This window comes from Phalacrocorax aristotelis, chromosome 7 (genome assembly GCF_949628215.1).
Source record: "Phalacrocorax aristotelis chromosome 7, bGulAri2.1, whole genome shotgun sequence".
NCBI classification, from domain to species: domain Eukaryota; kingdom Metazoa; phylum Chordata; class Aves; order Suliformes; family Phalacrocoracidae; genus Phalacrocorax; species Phalacrocorax aristotelis.
In genome coordinates, this window is record NC_134282.1 from 35,543,530 (window position 1) to 35,570,247 (window position 26,718).

Genomic DNA, 26,718 nt, shown 5'->3' on the forward strand with positions numbered 1-26,718 from the left:
TGATCTGAACAAGGTAAGGGCGGGGCCTGAGGGCACATGCTAGTCTGTCTCTCCACAGAAAGATCAGTCCCTCTGTTGCCTCTCTGAAATCTGAAATATCAGAGAGGTGGAAATTGCACATGTCAAGTAAGGCACCTGAGGGGGTAGCAGGTATTGCAGGTAGCCCCACCGGCTGCCTGTAGGCTGTGACCCTCTTCCTCCCTCGGGGGTGGGCGGCTGAGAAGAGAGCCGTGAGGGGGGCTCCCTGCCAGGGACACAGCCCCTGGGGGTTGGTGGAGGGGTCTTAGAGCTGCAAGTTTCAGCCTGTTGTGGTGTTGAGGGGGAAAACGTAGGTGCTGCTGTGAGAGGCCACCTGTGTGCTGGGCACTTGCCGGCTGCCCTGTGGTGCAGCCTCAGGGGTGGAGGAGAGAGTGGGGGTTGGGCTGTGGCACCCAGGCCCTCTGGAGCAGCTGTTACCATTATTCCCCTCACCTGTGGTGACACTTGCTGCAAGCACTGGCAGCTTGGGTTAGGGGTAAGGGTGGGCTCCCAGAGAAAGCAGATCAAAATGGCTGTTTCAGGAGGGCACTGTTGTGGTGCTGCATGGGACTGCAGAGGAGCTGTCACCTTAGCATGAACCAGCCTTTTAGGCAGCGAGAGCTGGTAGGGTTGCTGTTAGCTCCATGCTGAAGCAAGAGGGAAGGCTTGCTGGACCGTGCTTCCTCATCAGGATCGAGGTCCCTACACTGCTCCCCTGTGTCCTGTGCCCTCAGGGGAGTGAGGTAAGCCTGGCTCCTTCTGACCCCAGAAGCTCGGTGCATTATTTCTAGTGTTACTTCTGGTCTGTGCTGTCTGACTCCATGTACTGTGCACCTGATAATTTTTTTTCTTTTAATAAGAAGTATTGTTCCTATCCACATTTGTACATGCATCAGGGAAGCTGTATGTGGCAGGGCAAAAAAGAGTTATGTATTTGACAGTGTTCAGTTGAGAATTGAAGAAGGCTGAGTCGTTTCTTTTACCTCTTTCTTTTCCATATGGTCACTCTGTGAATCGACTGACATTATCTGTGTTTTTCACTTAAATGTCTACTGTGTCTTCACGTAAACCTCAAACTTTTATCAACTTAAGTGCTTGAGTGGTAGGTAGTATGTTATTTTCAGTGTGTATGTTTTGTGAGAGGAGGTGAAAGCAGTGGTGGACCAGATAGACCTTGCTGTTGGGCAGGGATGGCAGGGCATGATCACCTTGAGATGATCACAAGCCTGACAAAGTGGCATTACAGCAGGCCTCCTCCAGCTGGGGCAGGAAGAACTGCAGAACTTATGGGCAATGGCCAGAGCTGTGCCCCAGCTGGGGTGACCAGGTGTGTTGCTGTGGCTCAGGGGCAGAAGTTTTGTCTGGAGGCAGAGCTTGTGATGAGCTGAGAACATAAAGGTTTCAGATGGGCAAGAAGTCATGGCCCTCATCAGAGTAGGTGACTTTACTGAGGGAATGGTGGCTTGAGGAAAAGATTTGGGGAGCCCGTTTTCCACCCGAGAATGGGCTTTGGCCGTGTAATAGGATGGGAAGGAATGGCTGACCTGGTTGTGGGCCTGGGGGTGGTATTTGCACTAGAAGCCTGTGAACGTGCCCTATGCACAGCATACCCCATGTCAGAAGTGTGAGACTTAGGTTATTCAGAGGCTTAATAGCATGGACCTTTGGCTCTACCTGCAGCTCTGCATGCCAGAGACTTAGCTTCTCAGGTTTCTCTTCACTGTGTCATTGTTGGTGTAATTTGCTGTTATTTTTGGGGGGGTTAGGTGAAAAGACTGTCACTGAGCGTTGGCTTTTTATAGCAGTTTGCTACAATGTGTGACCATCAGTCTCAGAGGTACAACATTTTCCTATCCTACTTGGAAATCTACTCAGTCACAGGCCTTTTTAAGGTGGGAGATATCTGCTCAGCAAAATGAGGTAAGAAAAAAAATGTGTCACATCAGTAGTTCCTAAAATACATTTTTTCCCAAGGATAAGCCTTATGAGTTACATAAGATGCTTTGTTAAAAATTATCATTTGAATTATCCCGTAGTAGTGTGTGTACATTGTCTTACTGTAACAATTATTTGGAAAAAGAGCTTTTAAGTAATTCAGCTTTTAAATCTTTTTACTGTATCTACCTAAAATATGTTGCAATGTACTGGTATGAAATTTGAATTTCATTAGATTTATTGTTCTGAAACATGGAAAAGCCTTTCTAATATTTAGTTTAGAGTCTCTAAGTCAGTTGACAAAGGATAGTAAATGCTAAATTAAGTTTAGCCCCAGTCATGCAATTCAGGTAACAGAAAACAATGTAAGGGTGGAGTTTTGGTCTTAGTGCTGAGGCTTAGTCTTGTCTCAGCTCCTGCTGGGCCTTTGTGTGCTGGGCACACAAAGTTAAGTCCTCAAAAGTCTGCAACAAGCCAAGCCTGATTTTGAAATGTGAAGTGGCTCAAAACCCATGATCATGGAAAGTTGGGAATGTGTAATGCCACTCCATCATCTAGAGTACTCCACTTCCCTACATCTGCACCTGGATCAAAGCAAGAAGAAAGGCTCTTCTCAGCCTGGCACAGGAGCACTCTGTAAGCTAGTGGTAGTAGAAGTCAATATTTAAATACACAGTGTCCTCTGCACAGCATGTATCTGTGTCTGTATTTACACTGCTATAAGGCAAATCAGTGAATTGGAGACTCCAGGTCCTTTCTTGGCATTTGATTATTCTGCTGGGAAGAAATCCTATAGGAGTCTGTAGAACATATGGAAAGATATAAAGCAGACAGATGTGTAATTGGAGTAGATACAAAGCCAGTTACTAGGGGCAGATCATTTACCAACAATGGTCTGTTATGCCAGGGTCCAGAAGTAAGCCCTGCTATTTAACAGACTTGTGACTGGAGCCCAGGGATGTGCTGTTATGCAAATACTGGCCTAAATTTATTTATTATTCATTTTTTATCTTAAAGACTGAATTAATAGAGCTATTCCAATATCATGCATGTAAAATGGAAGGGAGATATTATGCAGGAAAACATAAGATTTTCTGAAGTTTTTAATGCAAAATCACTAATTACATAGTAAATGGGATCATGGTAAATGAAATGATTGATCAGTTAGCAGGACAAGCTGTATAAAATTATTTTGATGTCTAGTTTTGGGCTCTCTAACCCTGGATAATGCTGCTTACAAGGAGATCTGTGTTTTCTGCATGCAGAGATGCCTTATAGTTGCACACAATGAGGTTAAACCAAATCTGCCCTTCAGCTTCTGCTCTCTGGAGCAGTAACTGCTTGTTTCCTTCCTGTAGTTTCTCATCCTAGTTAGCTAATATCTACATTGCAAAACAGATGTCCTGGGTCTCCATGCTCAGGATCAATTGATGTAACCTCCTTTTGCTTCTTGAAATGCCTAACTTTTCTTCAGGTAATACAGAGAGAGTATAGGTGCTTTCTGCCAGCTCCACCAGCTGCAGGTTGGAGGATGAGAGTCTAAGTGCCTACTAGATAAGGACTGAAGGGCTTACCCAGCCCTAATCATGCTTCTTCTCTTATTGTGGCAAAGCAGAGACTCATGGCCAGTCTAAGTGCCACGCTACAGCCTGTTCTTTTTAGCCACTGAACTTTGTTGCTAGGAGGGATTGACTTTGCCCTTTAGTAGAGCAGGGAGTGATTGGAAGAGGAAGTTTGCCTTCCTTCATGCTTGCTGATTCTTGATGTAAACTGTTCATGTAAAAGTGATCCAAGAGCCACAGTTGACAGCTACTGCCATGGCAGCCTCATTTCAGTCTGGAGCCCTCTCAGGCAAGTGTTGCCAACTAGAATCCTCTTTCAGTCTTAGCTGTTTCTCGTTGGCCAGTAAGTGTGACCTTCTTTACAAGTCACAACATTTGAAGGCAGGGGGGTGTGTAGTAGTAATTTATCATTATTCTGTGAGTCATCAAGGGCCCACTAAGAATTATGGAATTTTTCGTTTCTATCTTGTTTAGAATTATTTGAAACCTATGACAAGGTGCTGAAAAGCAGTTGAAAAGCTTTTATCTTTTTCTTTATAAATTTTGCTGAAAAGCATTCAGTATCTTTCAGGAATTACACCTCCAGCTGTTTAGCTTAACCTGGTGTAGTAGGTCATGGCACTTAGTACCTAAAATATTCTAGTTCAAAACCTACGCTTTCACCTTGAACCACACTGCAGGGACGGCAAGATTATTCTTAAGTGTCTGCTTCATGGGGTTTTTATGCACTTCAGAGGGCAGGCTGCATCCAATAGCACAGACCAAATGCCAGAGAGAGCTTTACTGAAGAAATCCATATGAACATATGGAAAACCTGCCAGCTTACGCTTTTCATAAAATAGTGTGTAAAAAAAGTGATGCAGTTTTCATGCAAATGACAAGTTTGTTTTTGCAGCATAAGTGCCAAGGAGACAGAAAATGTAAGTTCAATGGATACGTTCTACTTAGGCATATATTACCACAGGATGGTTTAGGACAGATGGGACAGTGGAGGTAGGGCCTGAATCGCTTGAGCAACAGCAGTGACCTTCTGTAAGAATACCTAGAAGGAGAAGACCTCTGAACTAAGATTTTAGGGAACAGAATGAATATAAACATGCTAGTACACTTTAAATTATCAAACAGGGAGTATGTTTTCAGGACCACGTGGGTTCCTTCCATACTGTCTCGCTTTTGAAGTTCTTGCTCTCTTCTTCCCACAGCAGCTTTCATGCCTTGTTCTCCCCACCTCAAACTTTATGTCCACTCAGATTTTTTCATTTCAGGGAGCACTGGCTGTTTATATCTTTAAAAAGTTACAGTGGGAGAATTCCAGATGTTCGTTCTTTTTGTTTTGAAAATCCTTCCAAGAGGCTACAGACTGTTACAAACATGACTGAGACTTTTTTCCCTTTGATGATGATGATGAATGTAACACTTATTCTGTTTAATGGCTTTGGCTTCACTAACTGAAGCAAATCCGAACAGACTGTTCAGATGGGTTCCACCATTGAAAAGTTCAGGTAACAGAAAGTTACATGGGCCAAAGAAACATGGGGTAATACAGGCTGTTTCACCACTGGATGTCATGCCTAGACTGCCTGTCTCGGTTTAGAACTATCTGTGCAAATAATTTATGTCCTGTGTTAAAGGTACACCAAGCAGGGTGTACTCACACCACTGAATCTATTTGCTGCTAGAAAACTCTCCTAATAACAAAAGAGGGCAATAAAAGTCTCATCTGACCACTTCAACCTCACATAAAAACAAAACAGTACCTGAATTTGAATGTGACAAAAAATGGCAATGCTGCCTCCAAGTTCGGGACATGACTTTCAGTGTCTTTTGAACAGGCAATGTATACATTGGCAGTTTGTCATGCTTCAGCTTCAAGCAATTTCTGTAATTAACATTAATTAAAATACTTGTGACCTGCTGTGATCCGAAGTGTCTTTCTCCCTTTATTGCTGTTGTTACTGCACATGTATAAGGGGATGCCTGATCTTTAATAAACTTTGCAGTGCATGATCTGCAGGAACTTTTAAAGACCCTGTGCAGAACAGTGTTAATTTGGGAGAGACAGATAGGCAGTCCAGCCCCAGCAGGTGTATTTTAGAAAGGAAGATGACTGTCCTGTCCTTGATAGTGTTTTTGCTGACATTGGAGCTTCTTAGAAAACATGCTGAGTTCTGGGGGTTGCTGAGGGCTCCTCAGGAGATGTGTCTCAGGTAAGTTCATTGCATACAGCTGGAGGAACTTTATGCCTTTGGTTGGAGTGGTGCTCATTACAAAGGTGGCTTGCTTTGCCCCCTAAAAGGATATATAATGGACAGTGCATATACGGGGAAGCAGGTGACAAGGTATTACATATCTGCAAGCAGCAGACAGATACTCCTTTGAGGCTGTGGTGGATGTAATGATTCCTTCCCTTCCTGTCGCCACTTCTGCAAAACGTAGCCTGGAAGAAACACAGAGCGATGAAACTCTTATTGCTCCAAATGGCACTGTCCTCTGACAGGAGGCTTCCAGCTATGCGGCTTTCAGTTCAACCAGGTAACAGGACTGACTGTCTTTGAGGGAATCGTTCAGGCTCCAGAAGGATGGCTGAAGGGAGATACTTGCTTAACAGTCCCCAGCAGGGTTTGGGCTATGTTTCTGACTCTGCAAGTGCCAGGAAAGCTGTGCCTAGATAGCAGGGAACATCTGTGAAAAGAATTAGATTCTCTTCCACTCCCTAGTGGAAGAATCAGTGAAAAGCCCTCCACCAAGGCTGTGGCAAACAGACTTTCCTCAGGAAAAAAATTGTGTTATATGGGACCAAAAAGTACCTCCCAAAACAGGCAGTCTAATATCTTTGTTCATGTGTTCTACTTGAGCATAAAGTGAGTTTAGTGAGGCCTTCCTGGAAAGCTGATAGAACGCATGACCCTAAATGACTGTAAATTGATCTGATTCCATTTCACTCTACTGCTTATGAGTAATGCAGATGGTACCAACTCAAGTAAATACACCTCACGTGACAACGCTTGTCATGCTACATGCTATACCTGTACTAAGACCTGATAGTGGATTGTAAGAGGTACCTTCCCTACTGAATCTCAGCACCTGAATTTAAGACTGATAAAGCAGTTAACAAATTTTTAATTTTGTTATTTTTGTTGGAGAGTTTAATTAAGCCATTGTATAGTAAATATTATTAAGAGGTAGCTAAAATAGTTCTTTTGGCCTCATGTAGTATGTGTCTTTCTCAGTCTACTTTGAAACTAATTAAGCCTACCCAAGATGGCGTGCAGTAATTAAGAAAATATATCTAGGCTTGGTGCCATAATGACAGAAGACATGCGGTATGTAGTCATTCTGGGACTGTGCTGAGGAAAGAGCACCTGATGAAAATAAGTTAAGACTGACAAAAATAGCTGCTTTCTACAGTATACCCTCTCTACAGTAAAACTCAGGTCCAGGGAAGGCAGGCATTCTGCTGTGACTATATCCAGTATTCTGGTTGCAGATATGGAGTCATTGCTGACCTGACAAATATGCAAGAACGATGAATGATTTGTTCTGATTTAAATGCAATTTCTTATAAGACATTGGTGTGGTCATATAGGAATGGTCTAAGTGATTAGTGGTAATGAAAAAAATACTGGTGTGACAACAAAAAAAAAGTCTGTCGTTCATTAGAAGACTGGATCCCTAGGTCTTTGATTATAAAGAAACCAACAAACCTAGTTTGATATTGGGATGCAGTAAGGCCTAGTTCATTTAGATGTGATTGTGAAACCCTCCACAGAAATACATTATGAATTTCAGTTTTAGAAATCCTATTCTAGTAGTTTCTTTGATAGTGAAAAGGCTTGGCTTCTGATGTGATAGAATTGTAAACTTGGTAGATTCTGCTTTCTTTACAGTTGTTTTCTCTGTACTTAGAAACACTAAACAGGACTGCAAAGCAACAAGCCAAGTCTCTGGAGGTAATTTTTAAGTGAATGGTGGCCAGCCAGCATGATGGGAATATGTTTTCAATATTTCTGATTTTGAATGGGCTTTCAACTTGTTGGAATGGGTTTGTTTGGGTTGTGTTTTTTTTTTGCTGCTAAGTGCAGATAATGCTGGAATTAACAGCAGGGTACAAGGCAGAAGATCCTGAGGTGGTTAACTGTACAGCTGAAATCAATATCCTAGCTTTATGTTGCTGGGGTTGTTACTATGTTTTAGGTTTGGACATTTTTTTCCCCACCTCGAAGTCTGGTAAAACTACGTTACCTACAGTATGCTTTGTATCATTTAGAGATGAGGGGATGCTAAGTATTTTCTGTCACTTGGGTTCATACAACAAATGTCAGTAAATAAATGGAGAATTAACTTTTGACTACCACATACACCTTGACACAGTTGCTTTCATTGTGCAAAATGGGAATAAATGCTTGTAGAGTAGAATTCTCTCTGTGCTGATGGCGTTTTACAGCCATGCAGCATGTACTTTACACATTTTTTAATGGATTGCATAAGAATTAAGTCAGTGGGAAATCAAGTCTCTTACAGATCAGCCTATAGAAGAAGAATAAAGGTCTGACTCAGACTTAAAAGGTTGTTTGTTATCAGAGGCTTCACATTAGTACAACTCAATGTATTTGGATACAGTAATAGTCTTCACTTGTAAGAAGATGCATATTTTCTTAGTGGTCTACTTGTTTACACTTCTGTATTTGTCGTGTGTGACAAAAAAAGTATGTGTTATTCCTTATATTATGCACAATATTAGAAAAGGTCTTCATTCTGAATTGGTCATGCATATCATACGGGAGTTCTAATTTCCTCAGGGTGTCCAGTTGAGAAGGATTTTCTTCAGGATACTTGTTTCTAAACTCTTAAAACAACTTTTACTGTAGTCGCTGCTAACATTAGAAGAAAATTCTCTAAAATTTTAAGACTCTTACCTGCTTGGGAACCAAAATGTGTGAATTGCTTAGTTTGAAGGAAAAAATAGTGAAAATCAAGATTAGGAGCAATTAGGAGTCTCATACTGTATATGCACACATGCTTATTTTGTTACTGTGAATGTTAAGTTACCTGTTTCTGAAGTGTGATGTTGGATTCATGCCTTTGTGTGGTCTCTGGACAATACATCTATTTAACTTGCTCTAATTTTTCAGAATATAGACTAAAACTTCTCAGAAGAAATGGAAACTCTGTTTTGATATTGAGCAAAATGAACTTCCAGCATTCTTATGGGGAAGCTTAGAATCAGTTGAAAAGCCAGTTTTCTGTATTGAATCAACATTAATGTTCATTTAATATCAACTTAAGGTGTTTTACTTGGTAACAAAGGAAAACTAAGAATGTTGAAATACTCTTTCAAACAGGTTTAGTTTTTGGTTTTGGTTCCCCCCCCTCCTACGCATTTTATGCATTTTTGTGTTTGTAGCAGCTTTGCTTATCAACACCCTAGAGAAATAGGAACAAAAGATTACATAAAAGTTTTCTAAAAAAAGTTTATTAAAACCCCAAATTGGCAAAAATTAGAAAATTATGAAAAGTTACAAAACATTATGTGCTTTTCAAATGAATTTTTGATATGCAGCTGCTATTTTATCAAGCTTCCATAAATAACGTTTATGTACAATAGACTTATCCTGTACTTAGTAGCTATGTACAATATTGCCAGCCACAAGAAAGGTCACATTAACGTCTTAGTGTCACTCTAAATGCATGAAGTAAAGATTTTCTCTCCTTACCAGTTTTTCTTACTAATGACTACTGGAACTTTCATATGCTCTGTTGAGATAATCTGTTACTTATGCATCTGGTGTGATGTGCCTAAGAAGAGTTTGTGGTTTGCACCTGACCACATGCTAATTCTTAAGTACCTTGGAAGTGGCACACCATTTACTTTTTATTTTTGTTTAGTAAAGATGTAAATAGGACTGCAATTTTAAGGGCAGTTACTTCAGACAGAGTATGTGTACAGCTACAAAATGTTAGTCAAGGTCTCTCTTGATCCAGATGCTAAAGATCAGTGGAACAGAGACATAACATAATAAAAATCTGTCTGGTCTTCCAATGTCATAGCAAATTACAACATAAAAGAACCTAGCAAATTTGTTATAGTATTCTATTTCAATTCTCATACCATGACTGTAACCATTGTATATGAGCACCTAGTCATGGGCAGCTTTCATAGTGGTGTGGAATATCCTCTAAGGATTAGCAAGAAACTGATCAACTTAACTTTTATTGTCCCCTAGGTTCTTGCTCAGAAAAATCACTGATGTTCATGAAAAGACTTACATTCATGCTTATTTTTAAATATAGGCTTAAAATCTTCTTAGCTTCTTACTGAACTGTAACTTCAGGAGAATTTAAGCATCTGATGTCCATAGCCAAGATACAGAATTCACTGCTATGGGAAGTTGCTGGTAATTTGCTAGGTGTTATTTTTGTTCTGTTGATTCAGTATCCTAAAATATTAAGTGACATTGTGTGTTTGGAGGTGCCCTATCTTTGAAGCACTATAAAGCTGCAGTCCAGATGCCCTATAGCTGTTTTGTAAGGATAGCTGTTGGCTGTGGTAGGCTGGCCAGTTTCCCATTTCAGTAATTGCTTTTGGCATGCCTGAGATGTGCCCTGTTGCTTCAATGGGATGCAATGTCTCTCTTCTGTTTCCTGCCCTATATTGTCCTGTAGTCATGCTCCCACGTCATGTTTGTATGTGAAACTATTGTGCAGCACAGCCTGATTCTTCATGCAGTAAAACCCATTATTTTCAGATAGGGAAGAACATTTAGAATTTAATTAAAAACCTGACCTTGAGCTCTCTAAGGATGGGACCATGCATCTATTCCAGATGCTATTCTAAAGGACCTTTGACCTATGCTGCTCTGTGTCTCCATTTAGATCTAAGCGTCCCTGGCCTTCTTTGCAAAGCCTGAAAATCCTTCTCAGCAGCCTGCTTCAAGGGAAGAGCACCTGTCTGTGCTCTTTCCATTGCTGTAGGCTTTCTATCTGTCTTGCCTCAATTTAGGCATGGCTGTTGATCCTGGGGCATGTTAGAGCAGCCAGGAATGGAATGAGCGCTGGTTTGAAGTCTCAAATGTCCCACATCAGTGCCTGGAAAAATGGTACCTTCATAACCACCCTCCCTGTTATTTCACTATTGTTTTAGCTTGTCGTCACACTGTTCCATGTGCATGACGGCCTAATCTGTTCACCAGTGCTTAGCTCTGGCACTGCTTTATCCCAGTAATTCCCTAGTTAGGGGATGGGACCATAAAATAAACCCAAAGGGCTGGGTGAGTGCAAGGGCATGTCCTGGCAGAGGGGTGTTAGAGAGCGTCACTAGCAGTCCCCACTGCATCATGGCGTTTCTGCTGCTAGAGTTACCAGTAATGGAAAAACAGTAACCAGATAATACACTGGGTTGAAGTATGTATTATGCCAGGGAGCTTCCTCTTTGTCTACTGTGACTATATTTCTGCTTTTAGACAGGCATGGCGTAGGTGATCACTATTTTTTTCACAGTTTATGATGTGTATTTATAAAAATTGGTAGGTGTTACAGTATCATGATTTACACGTTTCCTCTTTAGACTTTGTCCTTTGAAATCTGGAGGCAAGAGGAGTGTTTCTTCAGGTTACCACCTCTTTCGAGATACATTCTCCTCGTTTTTTATTGATGCTTTAAAGTCACAAATATGAATTTTTGTGAGGCAGTGGCTGCAGGCTTGTGATTTGTTACTGTGCAGCCATGTCTGCAGTGATGGTACTTCTCAAATCTAGCAGCAGTAGCAATGTAAGAAGAATAGTCTGAGCAGGATTTTCTTCTGTTGGCGACAGCATTCTCAATCCATTGGTTCCAAATTGCCTCCCTGCAAAACTGATGCTGCAAATACTGCTCCTGAATTACCTTTCTGTAGTGTGGATTCCTAGTTTTCAAAGTAGCATTTCAGCTTTTGTTTTAAGGAGGACATCCTCACATGAACTGTGCAAACATGACTGAAAGTGCTGTCCATATTGTTTTAACAGCCTTGCTGCTTTTGGTTTAATTGGATCATGACTGTTGCATCCCTTCTAAACTGTGACAAAGGTAAATGACTACTTTTTTTCTTTTAATTCTTTTCAGTCGTGAACTTTAAAAAAATCATTCTTCCAGAAGTACATGAGCAATAATACTAATTTGTATTGTTTTTTTCAGCTGCCACATATGAAAGGGTGGCATAAGTTCTGATTTTAATTCCTTTGATCCTGGTGTATGTTTCTTAAGACACCTGTTACATAGGAGATAGAGCTAAGGACATTTCTTGCAGAGCCATCTCCAACTGTTAAAATAGTTTGCTCTCTGTTCTGTATATCCTACTGAAGGCTAGTAAATGATGGCAGGCAGGTTATACTTCAGGTGTTGAAAATACTGCAGACAAGATAAAATACCAAGCTAACCCATTCCTGTGCTTTCCCCCATCTTCTCTTTTGTGTGCCCAGTTGATGCTGGAGCCTCTCCTCTGCTTGAGGCTAACATTAACTAGCATTAAATTGGGACATGTTGCATTTTGAAGCAGCTGGATCACACAGTGTACCACTAGACTTCCTCTGTGCCAGGCCTAAACAACAGATGTCCCTGCACAAATGAAAGGCAGTGGCTGCCAGACTGATCATATTGTGTATACCGAGCAGGGGCCAGCTGGAATAAAGTGTATTTGCAGGCTGGCTGGCCTTGCAGTGCAGGTGGGCTGGTTTGGGTGTTGGTGGATGTAAGAGGAAATTGGACAATGTACTTAAAAAGGGGAGAAAGGGTTGTGGGTGAGGGAAGCAGGGGACTGACACTGAGGAGAAGCTGTGGGAGAGGTGGGGAAGGGTCACTGTATTGCATAGCAGGGGGAGTAAAGTTTAGGGGGGTGTAGGTGGTGGCACTGTCCTGAGGCATATTCCTGGTTGGTACCTTCTAAGGGACAAATGACAAGATGTTATGGTCATTTATCAGTTAACATATAAGGATGTTTCAAGGCTGTATTCAACTCTTGCAGATGATTGTACAGCTTTATTCTGTTTTTTAAGGACTAAAAAACTTGGAATGGGACCCAGTATTGTATGACTCCCTTAAGACCTTATTTAATTATATTTTCAGCAGTTGGGCAATGCTGGACCTTCTTCAAACTCCAGGGGTTAATTTCTGTCTTTAATCAAGCCTCCTTACTGAAGTTTGGAAGGTTCTGCATCATGTAAAATGTATTCTGTACTTAATTCTTAACACACTGAACTAAACTATTCACAGGAATTAGAGGCTGCTCTTTGCTTGGCACCCAGAAATCAAGAATTCATGAGGTTTCTCTAGTATTCATTTAAATGAAAGTATTTCAGAAATAGGAATATGAGTGAGAGAGAGAGAAATTTGGAAGGTATACAGAGAGTTTAAGATGAGAATTTATTGAACAATGTCATGAGGTATTAGGGAGTGTCTTGTGTTCTCTGTGTGTGTGTGTGTCTCAAGATAATGGTATCAATGGACCTGAAATAAGTAGTGTAGATCTAAGGTTTTGTTGAGTTTACTGCAAACTGTCTTCCTCTGGTAGAACTTCACACTTGGCATTTTGTGAATATTTATGCTATATTTATTATAAAAAGTCTTTTTTTTTTTTTTTTCAGTCACTGATCAAAACTGCAAGTTTAGCCTGCAGAATTAGGCTCTTCTAGTCTGAATATGAACGACAGTACATCTGGTGACTTAACTGAAAACTACTGTCATACCAGTTTCCTTGAGGGTGAGGGCTTGAAAATACCTAAACATTTCTTGAGGTGATACAGCTCAAGGGAAACTTCAAAATGGTGTGTTGAACTGTTGGAACACTGGATGGACCACAGCTTTAAGAGTGACATTTTCTAGGGAAATGTCACCTTGTGAAAAATTACACTGAATATTCTAAGAAAACAGGTTGAAGGGAGAGTTTTGGGGTTTTGCTGAGTTCTTGGAATTTGTAAAAAACAAACACAAAACCACAAAAAAACCCCACCCCACCACACAAACCCAACAAACAACGCCCCCGACCTCCCCACCCCCCGCAAACCCAACAAAAAACCAAAACACATTCTATATTTATGCACAGAATTTTTATTTATTAGCATTTTGTTAACATTCCAAGTATAGAAATGGTTTCCAGAAAGTTCAGATGGGGATAACTTGTATCCCATCCTAAATGTGCAAATTACCCAGAGGATGTATTCATGGACTGTTCCTCAGGTCACCAGCTTAGTTAAATAGAATGCCCTTTTTAGCCCTTTCTGTGCAATGGGCAGAGCTTTGTATTCATCTAGCCAAACATTTCTATAAAATGGAACTGCTTTTAATTGCGAATTAAATTGATTTAGCACTATCTACCTAGAAGTTACGATAATACATTTGGAGAAAATTCAAAAGTAAATGTAGGGTAGGATTTAACTGAATTTGTTGTTGTGCATTTATCTTATTCTTTTTTTACTTTGCCTTTTTTTAATATAGTTTTACTGGGTCCTATCTGTTTTCATAATTTTCCTTATGGAATCTTTACATTCTTTTTTAATTATCATTATGTCTATGTTTATAGCAACACTTAAAATCAAACCTCACACAATATTAAGAACCTTCTCTGGTCATGTTCAGCTTGTATTAGATCAGACCTTTCACCATATCTGTACTCTTCCAATGGAAGCTGCTGACCTGCATTGATCAAGTGCACATTGCTGCAGCTGCTGGTGAGGTCTGATAAGGGGGGGGACTGGCTCTGAAGATAGACTGTGGCTCTGGTTTTAGCACACTGTGTGTGGTCGGTACTTTCTCTCAGATTTCACTCTGAAATGAAGAGGGGAAATTTGAAAGTGGCTGAAGCCCCCTGAAATGAGCAGCTTGTCCCCATGAATTGAAGGAAAAACTGTCATGAGAAGTAGTTCCCACTGGACCCTCTGTATTTTTCAGAAAAATCTCTCTGAAATCTGCCTGGAAGTGGGATGGATGGGTAAGTATGGGGGCAAGTGGGCCAGTATGCAGATCACCCCTAAAATGGCATGTAAGGCTGTTTGAGCAGGCATTGTGTAGGCTGTGTGGGACGGCTGGGCCCTCTGGCCTGCCTGCTCACCACTTGCTGCATGGCCCCAGCTGAACTACTCTGGTGCTTGTGGCTGGGTGCTGTGCTGTACACCTTGCCTCCCTCTCACCTTCAGGGCCTGCATCCCAGCCAGCAGAATCCAGCAGCTACTCAGGGCCTTTCAGGAGCTGAGTACTCCTGCTGTTTGGCAAGGAGGAAAAATAAGCATCTTGAAGGAATTAAAAATAACAGCATGAAAAACTTGTTTCTGTAATCAGCTGAATGCTGAGGGAGGGGTGAGGAGGAGGATCAAATGAGGTGTAGCCAGCTGTATGTGTTTGCCCCTTCGCAGCGCATTTGGGCATGGGGATTGATTAAACAAAATCCTGAATGTGTGACCAAGCAAACACTTGTCCTTACAAGAGAAGATACAACTAAAGAAATAATAAAGTTTCACCATTTGCTTGTTATACCTACTTAAAAATGATTATGGTAGGATTTAATAGTTTTTTTCACTTCTAGCAAAATTAGAAAAAAAAAAAGTCTCAGCCATCAAGTAACCTGTTTGCAGGAGGTTGCCACAGTGTATTGACTGTCGTCTTGCCTCCTCCTCCTTGCTACTTATTCTTCTCTCACAGCCTGGCAGAACACTTGTGCTCTCTAGTCATACTCAAAAAGTACTACCCATCGTGAGCAGGTATTGCCATTTAGCATCCTCAGGTAAGTGGACAGAATGTCTTTAAGAGCATGTGTTCTTCTTTTCCAAGGCACATCACAAAAAATTGTCGCTTTGGCTTTTCCTGTCCCAAACCCATTATTATGAACCACCCAAACATGCATTTGCTGTACATCCATAACACACAGAATACCAGAGCCATGCCCCAGATCTCAAAATGTGCCTCAACTAATTTTTGAGAAGCAATAAACCGGTTTCCAGCTCGATTTCCAATATTATTCTCAGCTGGATGATTATTCAGGCTTGAGTTAACTCTTTAATTCAGATAATTCAGGACAAATTAGAAATAGCTGCAGATGGCTATGTGACTGGTTCCAGAAACCCAGGTTTTTTTCCTTTATTATTTAAGAAGTGAGCTAATATCTTCAAGTGGTGCATGCTAAGGCTTGTCCTGACTTCAAATTGTTGCCTGTGTGATTCTAGGGCTGGGCAGAGGTTTGGTTGGGTTTTTTTGGGGAGTGTTGTTAGTAAGTGCAGTTACAGAGAGAGACATGTGCCTTTAACCAATAGTGCAAGAACAGAGGATGGAAATACATAACTCTGTATTGATACCGATGGCATCAATCCTGGTCAAATGACCAGCATAAGTAGGCTGGGACAGACAAGATTACACCCTAATTGCCATGGCTGTATTGACGGCCTTGTTAGTTGGCTGAAGTGTTTATTAGTGTTTCACAATACAAATGTTTTAGCTCGTCTCTTTTCTGGATGATATAGGGCTGAATTAGCTACAGCAAAGAGGAAATGTCTGTTGGTTGCTCTGTGACTCTGTCTGTCAAGTCCGGGACTTCAGGGCACAAAGAAATCCAGATGACTCTGGGCAGGACCTCTGGGCTTTTGGGTTAAACTCTAGTATTGGGTCGTGAAGACCAGAGCTGTATTCCTGGCTCTGTTCCAACTTATACCGTGAAACTCCAGATCAGCCTTGGAAAAGTTGCTTAATTTTTTACCTCTCTGAAATTAAGATGTTGATAGTGCTCTATGTGAAAGATTACTTTCCAGTATTCATTTTGAAAGTGACCTTTATATTTCCACATCTCTCTTGTGAGTGAGCACTTTCTTTCCCCAGCAGCAGTGAGGTATTGTAGCAGTAGCAGCCCAAGAAGCTATGTGGGACAGAAAAAAGCAATGCTTGAACTTTACCAGTCTTTTTCTAAAAAGACCAGTATGAGCAGGGGTTTTCTTGTAAAAGTAGCATGCTGAGCTAGAACACAACCTGTGCTACACATACTGGGATGAGATAATTATCCTATTTATACCTTGTGTTTTCCTATCTAAGGGAAAGATTATTCCTTTCGAAAAACATTTTAAGATCTCAAAGTGAAAGGTGTGGGAGGGTATTATTTGCATTGTGCTACTTGCTGGAAAAAATTGAATGCAACAGCAAATGGATTGAGAGGAAATGTGAAAACAATGGGAAAAGAAAAACTGCTTTTAGCCTTACAAAGTAGGCATTGATTCATGAAAGCAGAATGATAATTACTCATTGTACAGCTTTCAGACAACAGTTAGAATATTCACTTCCAGCTGAAGACTAGAAAAATATGAATGAACTGACAGAAGCCAAAGATAAGTCACTAAAAAAAAATTAGGGGACTGTGGGAATAATAGAAAAAGAGGGGGAAAAAAGCATAGTTCAATGAATTGGTGGCATGGAGGATGAGCAAGGAAGTGACATAGATGTCATAGTTGGCAAAGATTATAAATTCAGAGGAAAATAAATTGCCTTTGTAGCTCAGGTTCAGAAAGAGGAATTCTGGGATGAAAATAGAGGTGAGGGGTTTTTTTTCTGCAAAAATATTTTTTTTTTTAGAAAATGTTTTTTATCTGAGGAACGATCTCCTAGAGAAAATGGAAGAAGCCATTATTTTTAAGAACATTAAACAATGCATTAGAATATGCTGTATAGACAGGGTGTTTTACAATATCCTTCAGGCTTCATGTGCCGTGATTACCTGAGTATTGTGTGTAACCGTGGTGTTTGAATGTTGTTAGTTTTGAGGATAGCGCTACCATTTTTATGCATTTTTTGTGTGTCCTGCAAAGAAAAATAAACCAATCACCACTATAAAGAAGTGCTTCTTTTCCTAGGCTTAATATTTATTAATGACTTCTATAAAATTAATGCTATATTATGACTTACAAAACTAAATGCCTCTTGCTGAAAGAAATCATGCACAGGGTCTTGCCGGGAGCAGTTATGGTACAGTGTAGTAATATTTTGCATTTATGCAAAAAGACTAGAGTAATTTGAAAGCAAGTTATACATCTAACTAGTGGCATTATGCCCATTTCAGAGAAGAATAAATAGGAAGGGGACTTACTCAAGGTCACGTGGTCACAGTGGAAAAAAATGGAAGCTTTCTGCTCAACTGAAGCCCTCTAGATAAACTAACTAAATATTTCTTTTTTTTCCTCCTTATGAAAATGGAAACTGGATCAGTGCTGTGTTTAGGACTGCATAAACTTTAATTTTAATCCTTATTTCTTGAATTTTTCTCCTCTCTAGAATTTCCTTGAAGTAAAACAGAATACTAGTGCTTGCTAGAAACAGCTCAACCGTTATTTTGCTACCAAGACCAGTCTCATATGATGCAACTCTTTGTAAATATTAACTTGTCAAATACTGTGGCCATTCCTTTTTGGAACAGCAGTGAGTTCACTGTGCATTAAGTTAATGTGTACAGGCACTCATCTCTTGCGTACTATATTTGACAGTCCTCCAGTACATCCCCCTACCTCCTGCCAAGACTAACCAGTCTGTTTGCTCCTGTTGCTCCAGGGCTGTGATAGCTGGATAACCTCTTTGCTTTAAATGCAAAGGGACAACTAGTCTCAGTCTATTTGCATCTGCATGCTCCAGTAGTAAGCATAAAGGTAATGACAGAGCTCTGTGTTTTCTCTTTTCCATGTTTCCACCTAGAGGTCTCGGTTTGCCTTGCTCACTAAGTAGGAAAGATGGGGGTGGGGGTGTGGACAAGCAATTGTGACTAGTACTTTTCCTAATTGTATTGCTAAAGAGATTTGAAGTGGGGACACAACTGCAGGACTGCACAACAGTGGTTCTTAAGAGAAGCAGAGGACCAAAACTCACTCATAAGGCCTTAAAGGTATTGTGAACAACTGGTAAGAGTACAGATGGGGAGAGGCAATCCTATGAATGGTCCTTTGACCATTGGACATTTGTTAACTCTTTCTAGTATCTTTTATGCATAAAATTATTATTATGACACAAAAGTTAAGCTGCGCTTCGGCTGTGTGCTGGATGCTATCATATTGAGCTCATGTGAATTACTAATCCTTTTGAAGTTCTAATAACCTTCTTGCTACATATGCTCAAGATGTTTTGTACTCATGCATAGATTAGCTTGGAATTAGCCTTGTTTATGAATTTAGTTGTTACTTAGTTGTTCATGTAAAATCCTTTTATTTTTCCCTTTATAGTCTCATTCATTGTCTTCCACTGCAAATCCCTCCCGTTTCCCATGTGTTTTTCTCATTTGTTCTCTGGCATGCTTCCTGTTTTGGCTTGGCCAAGGGCATTTCTGAGGTGCAGAACACTGCTTCACCACGCTGGCTTGTAAGAGTTTGAAAAAGTTACCAGCTAGCTAAAGAAAGGGAGAGATGGTGATGGATTGAATCAGATCTTAAATTTGAGGTTACTTCAGACTGGCTCCTACTCTGCATTTCACAGTGTGTTGGGATCCAACAGTAGAAGAAGGGGAGTGACACAGCCACCTGCAATCCTGAGCTCTGAAAGTGCTGGTTATGTGGCAGTGATGATTTGTACTGGGGTAAGAGCCAGCTGGCCAGGTGGATGTGGCTTTAGATTGCTTTCTAATAAATAACAGTTAGTATGGCTCAGCTTGGTACGAATGGGAAGTGCCATGAGGAAGAACTGTCACTCCAGAACATGAGTCAGAAGATTAAATTAGTGACTGACACAGATGCATATATCTCAATGCCTCCAAACTTGGCATCCCTGCATAGGCAAAATGTTCTAATAACAGCTCCCCTTGGATCCACAGGAAAAGAGCTAGCGTTGTGATGAGCAACATATAGAAGACATCGATGAATGGTATTTTTAGCCTAGCAATACATTTTTCCAGACACTTCATAGATTGGTGTAGGCTGCCTTTAGTCATCTTTCTTAGTGTTTGCAACTGCTTCTTCCACACCTGATCAGTGACTGACACAGCTCCTTTCCTCATCTTTTAATTGGTAAACTTGCCTCTCAAAAATACTTTTCTTTTGCCTCATGTAAATTGTGAACTCATTGGCCAAGAGAAGTGTCTTGTCTTTGAATTAGGCCTCACAGAGAAATGGTGGTTTCAAGGCTTTCTTTATTGGGATGGTGCACAGGACAAGACTCCTCTCATGTATTTCTGAACATTAAGAGCAGCATTTATTTGAGTCCCAGTCTAGTAAAGCAACTGTACAGGCAGATCACTGTGATTTTAATAATGCTCAAGAGTAACGAAGATTTACCCACACAGCCCTAACTGCAAGATGGGGTCACAAGTAGCAATTTGGTGTCTTGTATCCAATCACAGTGCTTACATTCAATGTCTTTTGTTGCTGGTTTGGGCTCTTTTTTTCCCATTGACTATTTACTAACTAGTGGCACAGAAACATTCAGCGTCCATTATCCTATTATTGTCCCATTTCTGTATAAAATGATTTCTGAGTCACATCCAAAAACATATAGGCTCCTTTCATTGCTATGACAACAGCAAGGCATGCCAGTGTTAGCAATGTCTGCTGGAAAAAAATGTCAGTAAAAGCAAAACACAGTGAATTGAGATTTCATATATAAATCCAATTTTCTGTAATGATCAAAAACTATCCTCCATTGTGGAGAAGTAGTTAAGAACAAGCATAGTCTGATGCTGAATGTTGGGGCCTGTCCTAGGCACTGCATTACAACAAAAAGATCTTACAAAAATAGTGAGAGTGGAATTGGTTGTAGTATAATGTCTAGATCAGAAGAGGATAGTGTTAAATGTGGTTACTAAAAATAAAGGATAATTTCTAAGAGTTTTAGAAAAAGGAAGACTTGATGTTAAAGTATGCACTGTTCTTTCATTATCATACCTTTCTTATCATTGCCTAAGATTAACAGTACGTTTGATGGGATTACATAACAATACATTTTAAACGAATAAATAATGCAGCAACTCACAGAATAATAGGAAATCATTGATGTAAAACAGGTCTTGTACAGCTGAATGCTAGAAGAAATCTGCCTTGGTACAAGGGAAGGAGGAAAGCCAGTGGGGTGGGACTTGAGAGATCTGCAGTCATCAGGAGGGATTATTTCTGTTTTTAAAAAGAGGTGGGAGCACAGAGCTAATGGAGGCAGTATCTGCAGCCTCCTTTCCCTTGAAATCTGCACGATCATATGGGCTTTCTCCTGGCCTCCCTCTATGCTTTGAAGCAAAGATGGAGACTGTCTTGGAAATAGAAATTGAGCATGAATATCCTGCAGTCAGGGGCATTACCTGCTGAACTCTAGAAATCTGTACGTTTTGAAGACTTCTGCTTATGCTTGCTGTGAAGGAAGGGGAGAGGATGAATGATGTTGTCCACTGAGAAGCTGTGATTCACATTTTCCTGGCCTATATCTGGGGTTCTCCCATAAAACCCTTCTCAACTTGTCATTTTCAGCCTTGTTAATAATACTTAGTTGTAGATGGCTGGAGGGCTGATCTTTCCTCTGGTGTGCCATCAGGGTGCCCTAAAGAGTTTCAGGAGCCTTTCCAATTTCCAAAGGATGGAAGTGCTATGTTTTCATTTAATGATAGTTTGACTCTCAAATGAGGTGGCTGATTTCTAGTGACAGCCATAGGTGACATCAGAGCAAATGTAGATCTTGTTCCTCTTATTTATATGCTTATTTTTAGACATACTTATACTGCTATAGACTAGGATGCTGTTGGCTTCGTTTGGGTTCTTGGGAATTTTGACGTTACTTACCTCTTAGTACAGGGAGATGGGACACGCCTCATCCTCCATCACTTGGCATCCTGGGTTTTCTTTGAGTCAGGGAGGTCCCTAGTGCCAGCTGGCTCGAAGTGCAGACAGTAGCTCAGGCAGCGTAGCCCCCAATCAGTGGGGGCTCCAGCTCTAAAAGAGCTCTCCTGGACTTCCAGAGAAACTGGGGAAGTCACTTGACTTCTAGATGATGTTTGAGACTTATCAAAGATTGTGGTTATTATCAAATATTAATGGTTGCTCTCTAATAAACAAGCTTCATGTGAGAATTCAGAAAGATAAATTGCAGTGGTCCTTTGCGACAGTGGCAGCATTCTGTGGGCTGAAAACCTTATGAAGGTTGGATACACCAAACTGGATTTTCCTTTTTTTAATTGTCCCTCTTACTCCCGCCTTTAGCTGCCAACACTAATGATCAGAAATTACATGGCAAAGATTTTCAAGGCATTTTAGAGAATTAGGTGCTTTGATTACAACAGTCTATATTATAGTCAACTTGTATGTTTAAAAAGATATAAATTCTAAAATGATAGGAAGATTTTAAATTTAGAACACCACTGTTAATTTGCTTCCTTGATTCTTCTCATGTTCTTGGTACCTCAAGTCCCAGTATGGAGAGTGGCTGCATAGTATCTCCAGTGTAACTTAGACTCTGAAATCAGTGAGCCTCTGTGGAAGCAGACAGATGCGATTTGGCTATACACAGATGTAAGGTGAAAGTCCTAGACTCTCAGTATTACAAGTGGATCGGTATAATTGCAAGAGGATTGATGTGATACTTTGTTGCTGGTGGAGCCTGCAAGCCATAAAAAGCTGCAGTTAATGATAAGGTTTGTCTTCATGCTGCGGTTAACATAAGTATGTGGGTGTGGGGCATGTTAGCATGTTGAAGAGTACTGCGTAGTGTCTGTTTATTCTGCTTTCTGTTCTGTGGAATGGCAGATCTGAATTTAATGTATTCTGATCTGTGTGTTTCATTTTAAAAGTTTATTTCTTCCACAGCATTCTTTAGCAGGCATATTTTAAATACTTAAATAATGCTTTAAAATGTTTTATAATTTACACATTTTTGGAGATGTTTGTTTGCACAGATGGTCTCATCAACAAAGAAACTGCTGATTCACAGCAGAGTTTGACTATGGCTTTAAACAAAAGATTAGCTGGTGCAGTTAGGGGTACAAAACTAAAAAAAAAACTTAAGAGTTCAAGAAAAATGGGCTGTCTTAAGCGTTCTGTGGGTTTATGTTACCTGGGTAAGTTGCTAACAGAGACTTTTTCTGGTCTGTGTTTTTTAGCTTGGTTGGGTCAAAGACTATTTTCAAAGCAAGCATTTGAGTTTTATCCTGCTGCAAGGAATTATGAATCAATGGGTAGCCTTTTAGGGGGGTGAAATAAAGAGCTCTGAGTAGCTGGGATCTGCCTCCAAAACTGTCCGTGTCATTCGATCTAATTTTGGTTGGAACCTGTGTCAAGAAGTGCAACAGTCCCTCCAGGGAGCCTGAGCTCTACCCTTAGTAAATCCCCTACCCACGTCATACCTCAGAATAAACTGTAAAGGACATGTGCTTTGGGATGAGAGGGGGACTTACACTGAGGAGAGATGCAGTAAAGATGGGCTGTAAGACAAGGACGTAAGGATGGGAACACTGGTCCGTCAGTACGATATGTCTGGGGAGAGTCGTCAGCAGATATCTAGGGAAGAAAAGGCAAGAGCAAGTATGCAGTAATGTGTCCCCATATACTCTGGCCTTCAGTGCTCTGTGGGTTGGGCATTTTTCAACCAGAGGAGATGTCTTTGGTAATCTGTGATGGATTGCTTTTTCCTTCCTTGTGTTTTTCCAGTCCTTTTTTTGAATCCAGGTAAACTCTTGCTACACAGTGTCCTGCAGCAAGGTGTTCTACGGCCTCATTACGTGTGTATGAAGAAATAATTGCTCTTTTGCTTGTTCTGAATTTGACATCTACCAGTTCCACTTGTTAGCCTCTAGCTCTTCTACTGGAAAGACAGTAAACAATTGTTCCCTGCTCATCTATTTCATGTCACCAATCTTTGTAAACTTCCATTATATTCCTATCTTAGGCTGATGTATCCACACTTATGCAATTGTTCCTTGCAGAGAAGTTTTTTTCTTGCTTCTTTCTTGTCACTTTTCCTGTTTATTTAATGACAGTCATTAACAATGTATACTAATTCAGTCATGACATCCCTACCCCGTTGTATGGACCATAACCAATCAACATGGATATAACTGAAATTTCTCATTGTATTATTTCTTGCCAGTGTACTCTCACTGGTCTTACTTGCCATGTCACTCTTGCTGCCAGCATCGTAGTCTGTAATTCACTCTCAATAGTACACTTTATTTTAGACCCAGAATTTCAATACCCAGTGACATTTCTTGTTGTTTTTATCCTGTTCAAACCAAAGCTTGCCTTTTCAATATACTTCTAATCCTCCATCGATGTGATGTTTTGCCTTTTCTGCACTTTCCATCCCCACATACAGCATCCGTTTCTCCTTTCACTGACTTTCCAACACATCTATCCAATCAATATCCTCACCTCATTTAGATATTTCATTCCCCATACCTGTTTTATAGATTGCTTTTATGCAAAAACGGTTGTCCGCTATTCCTGCCACTTTGAGAAAACAAATGTTTTCATTCCTAATGTCAGCAGCCTACTTCCATTTCGACTGAGGAAAAGCCATCCCTGCAGCATGTGCTGCCCCTGCTCTAGCCTTGCCCTGGGTGATGGGTCTGGGCCCCTCTTTCTTCTGCACGCTTATTGTTTCCTGGTTTCGCCATGGCTCTTGCCACAGTGTCCCTCATGGCCCTGTGGGGAGCCTCTTCGCCTCACGGAGCTCCTGATATGCAGCCGCGGTGCCTTGGTGCTGCACACACACCTGCACCACAGGCACTATGGGCAGCCAACGCCCGTGCCCGTCACTCTGGCTGGGCTGCCGCAGGCCCCACTGGATGAGGTGCTGTGTTCCCTGTCCCTGCCCACCGTCACTCCCTTCGGGGGCTGCTTTGCAACTTGTCCAGCGGGGCGGGGAAACCCTGCGGCCTCCCCTCGGCAGGGAAACCTTCCTGCTCGGGCGGGCGGGGGTTGGGCTGCCGGCCGATGCGCGCCCCTGCCCCCCGGCCCGAGCCCCGGGCGCGATACCGCTGCCTCCCCCGGGCGCGATGGGCGCGCGGTGCGCACCCCGCAGGCCCGGCGCGCGCGGAGCGAGAGTCCGCACCGCCTGCCTTCCCCGCCGGCGCTCGCGGCCCTGCGCGTGGGGGCGGGGAGCGGCCGGCGCCTCGCCTCGCGAGGCGCACGCGGTAACCCCGCGAGATCTGGCCGCCTCCCTTCCCCCCCCCCTTCCCGCCCCCTGCTCCCGCGTCATGTTTTCTCTTTGACAAGCCGCCGCAGGAAAGGACGCGGCTCCCGGCGGGGACTCGCCGCTTGCCCCAGCCTCGCGGAAGAGCCGGGCTAGTGTCCGCCGCCTTCCCGTCGCTGCCTGGTGAGCGCTGGGCTGCGGCGGGCTGAGGAGCCGGGCCCCCCCGCGGGGTCGGGGGTGGGAGGCCTGAGCCAGCCCGGCGGGGGTGGGGGGGGTTCTCCTCAGCGCCGCTCCTCACCGAAACAAATCGCCGGCGGGCGGGGCGCGGCCGCGGAGGGGGGCCCTGCAGCCCCCCCTTGTCAAGAGGGGGTGGCTGCACCACCTGTGCTGACGAGGGGTTTGGGGGGCGCAGGGAGGCGAGGCTGCAGCGATAGCCACGGCCGCCTGGGAAGGGGGGAAGGTGCAGGCGGAGATGGAGGAAAGGGGGAGGCAGGTGGGGCAGATCTTAGATGTCAGTGCTCTGTTGTTGAGGGCACTCGGAGAGAACGAGGGGCGTCCAGCAGCTCTTCCTTTGTAGGGCCGGGAGGAGAGGGGGCTTTCTGTGCCTATTTAGAGCAGTGTAAACTATACAAAATCCTGGTTGTGCTTCGGCTGAGGTTCTCTGAGGCTGTGCTTTTCCCTTTGAGCCTCACCAATGCGGTCGTATCGTGGCCGTGCATTCTTCCCCTAAGTGTTAAATGCATCTTTGGCTGCGTGCATCCTAGGTGGATCTGGCTGGTGGCACAAAATTTGGTCTGAAAATTGTCGTGTTGGCCTTTATTAATTGTGTGCATGGATGTGTAACTGTAGGTGTTCCGTATATCTCCAGATCTGTCATCTGAATTGCATCGTCTCCCCATGGCTTATTTGCTGGTTCTTATTTGCAGTACTGAAAAATTATATGTATGCTTTTACTTCAGAGATTATTTATTTTGCATTCTGAAGTGATGTCCTAGCAGGTGTGAGTAGGGTTTTGGTGTTTTGGGTTTTTTTTTTGTTGGGTTGTTTTCTGTTTTTTAACTGCATACGGTTAATTTATTTTAGTAGTTACTTTATACAAGTTACTATATGCAAGTATATGCTTTTCATGTCTTTTAGGGACAGAACCTTATTATTATGTGCCCTCTCTTTCACAGTGTACATAGGAAAGGTTTATGTGAAGTTGGTGGAACATCTTCATTTTTTGTTGTTTTAGATCTGTTCTTCATGTCATGTATCTAAACCGTTGCTTCATGGACTGTTTAATTTGCTGTAGGTGGGACCATGTGCTCTCTATATATGCATACATATTATGTACATATATGTACACGTATATATGCACGTATACATATAATGTCACGAGCTTCATTAGATTTGTGGGTTAGCATAGTGTTCTATGCTGTTACTTCATAACAGAGACTCAAAGCTATCAATTAATACATACTGAATTTAATGCTTCTTGTTAGAGGCCCCATTAAAACTGCATCTTCTCCATTGCATAGGAGTGTGGCACTGTGGAGGACTTGGATCTCAGGATTGAGTCTGACATAGTTATGGGGAAAAAAAATAATAGACATTTAATCTGGAAAGGTAGATTGTATACCTGGTCAGCCTGCTACTGCTTCTCGATATTCGAAGAGGAATCTATTTTGTATGAAAGATTAAAAGCTGTACAGTGTTAATGTGCTATAGAACAGAAGGGCATCGCCAGTGTCCTGTATCCTTTCACTTACAAGGAATTTTAGGTGGATTTATATGTAGTAGTTGCCTCTCAGAATGAAACATCTTAGGGCTCCTTGTCTCCGAGTATAAACGAACCTGTATACGTTTGATGCATTCTTCTCTGCTCTTAAGTTCTTATTTAAGTGTATGGTGTATGTGGTGTTCACTGTGTTTTAACATTAAGGATAACCATGTTTTTGTGGCTGGAAGTACATAAGCTGAAGGGGGAGCGAGGGTGTTGAAATTTTTTTCTGTAAGCTGTGTAAAGGAGGTATTGATATCTAATTGTTAAATAAGAATAATAGGGATATAAAATCTTATTTTTGCTGAAGGACTGCTTGGCATAGTAGGAACATAACACAGGATTTTTTTATTAATGTGA

General features: G+C 41.8%; 1 protein-coding gene across 11 annotated transcripts in view; it reads left to right on the forward strand.

Moving 5' to 3' along the window:
* The first annotated feature begins 18,095 nt into the window (after nucleotides 1-18,095).
* The window catches only part of HERC1 (HECT and RLD domain containing E3 ubiquitin protein ligase family member 1), a 118,334-nt gene continuing 109,711 nt past the window's right edge, over nucleotides 18,096-26,718 (forward strand). For 9 of the 11 annotated variants that reach the window (XM_075100024.1, XM_075100035.1, XM_075100029.1 and 6 more), the window contains exon 1: nucleotides 24,652-24,779. The gene's annotated coding sequence lies outside the window, so the exon portion shown is untranslated. Of the gene's footprint in view, nucleotides 18,155-18,387; nucleotides 18,404-24,651; nucleotides 24,780-26,718 lie in introns of those variants that run through there. The other 2 variants (XM_075100026.1, XM_075100025.1) reach the window with 2 other exon arrangements.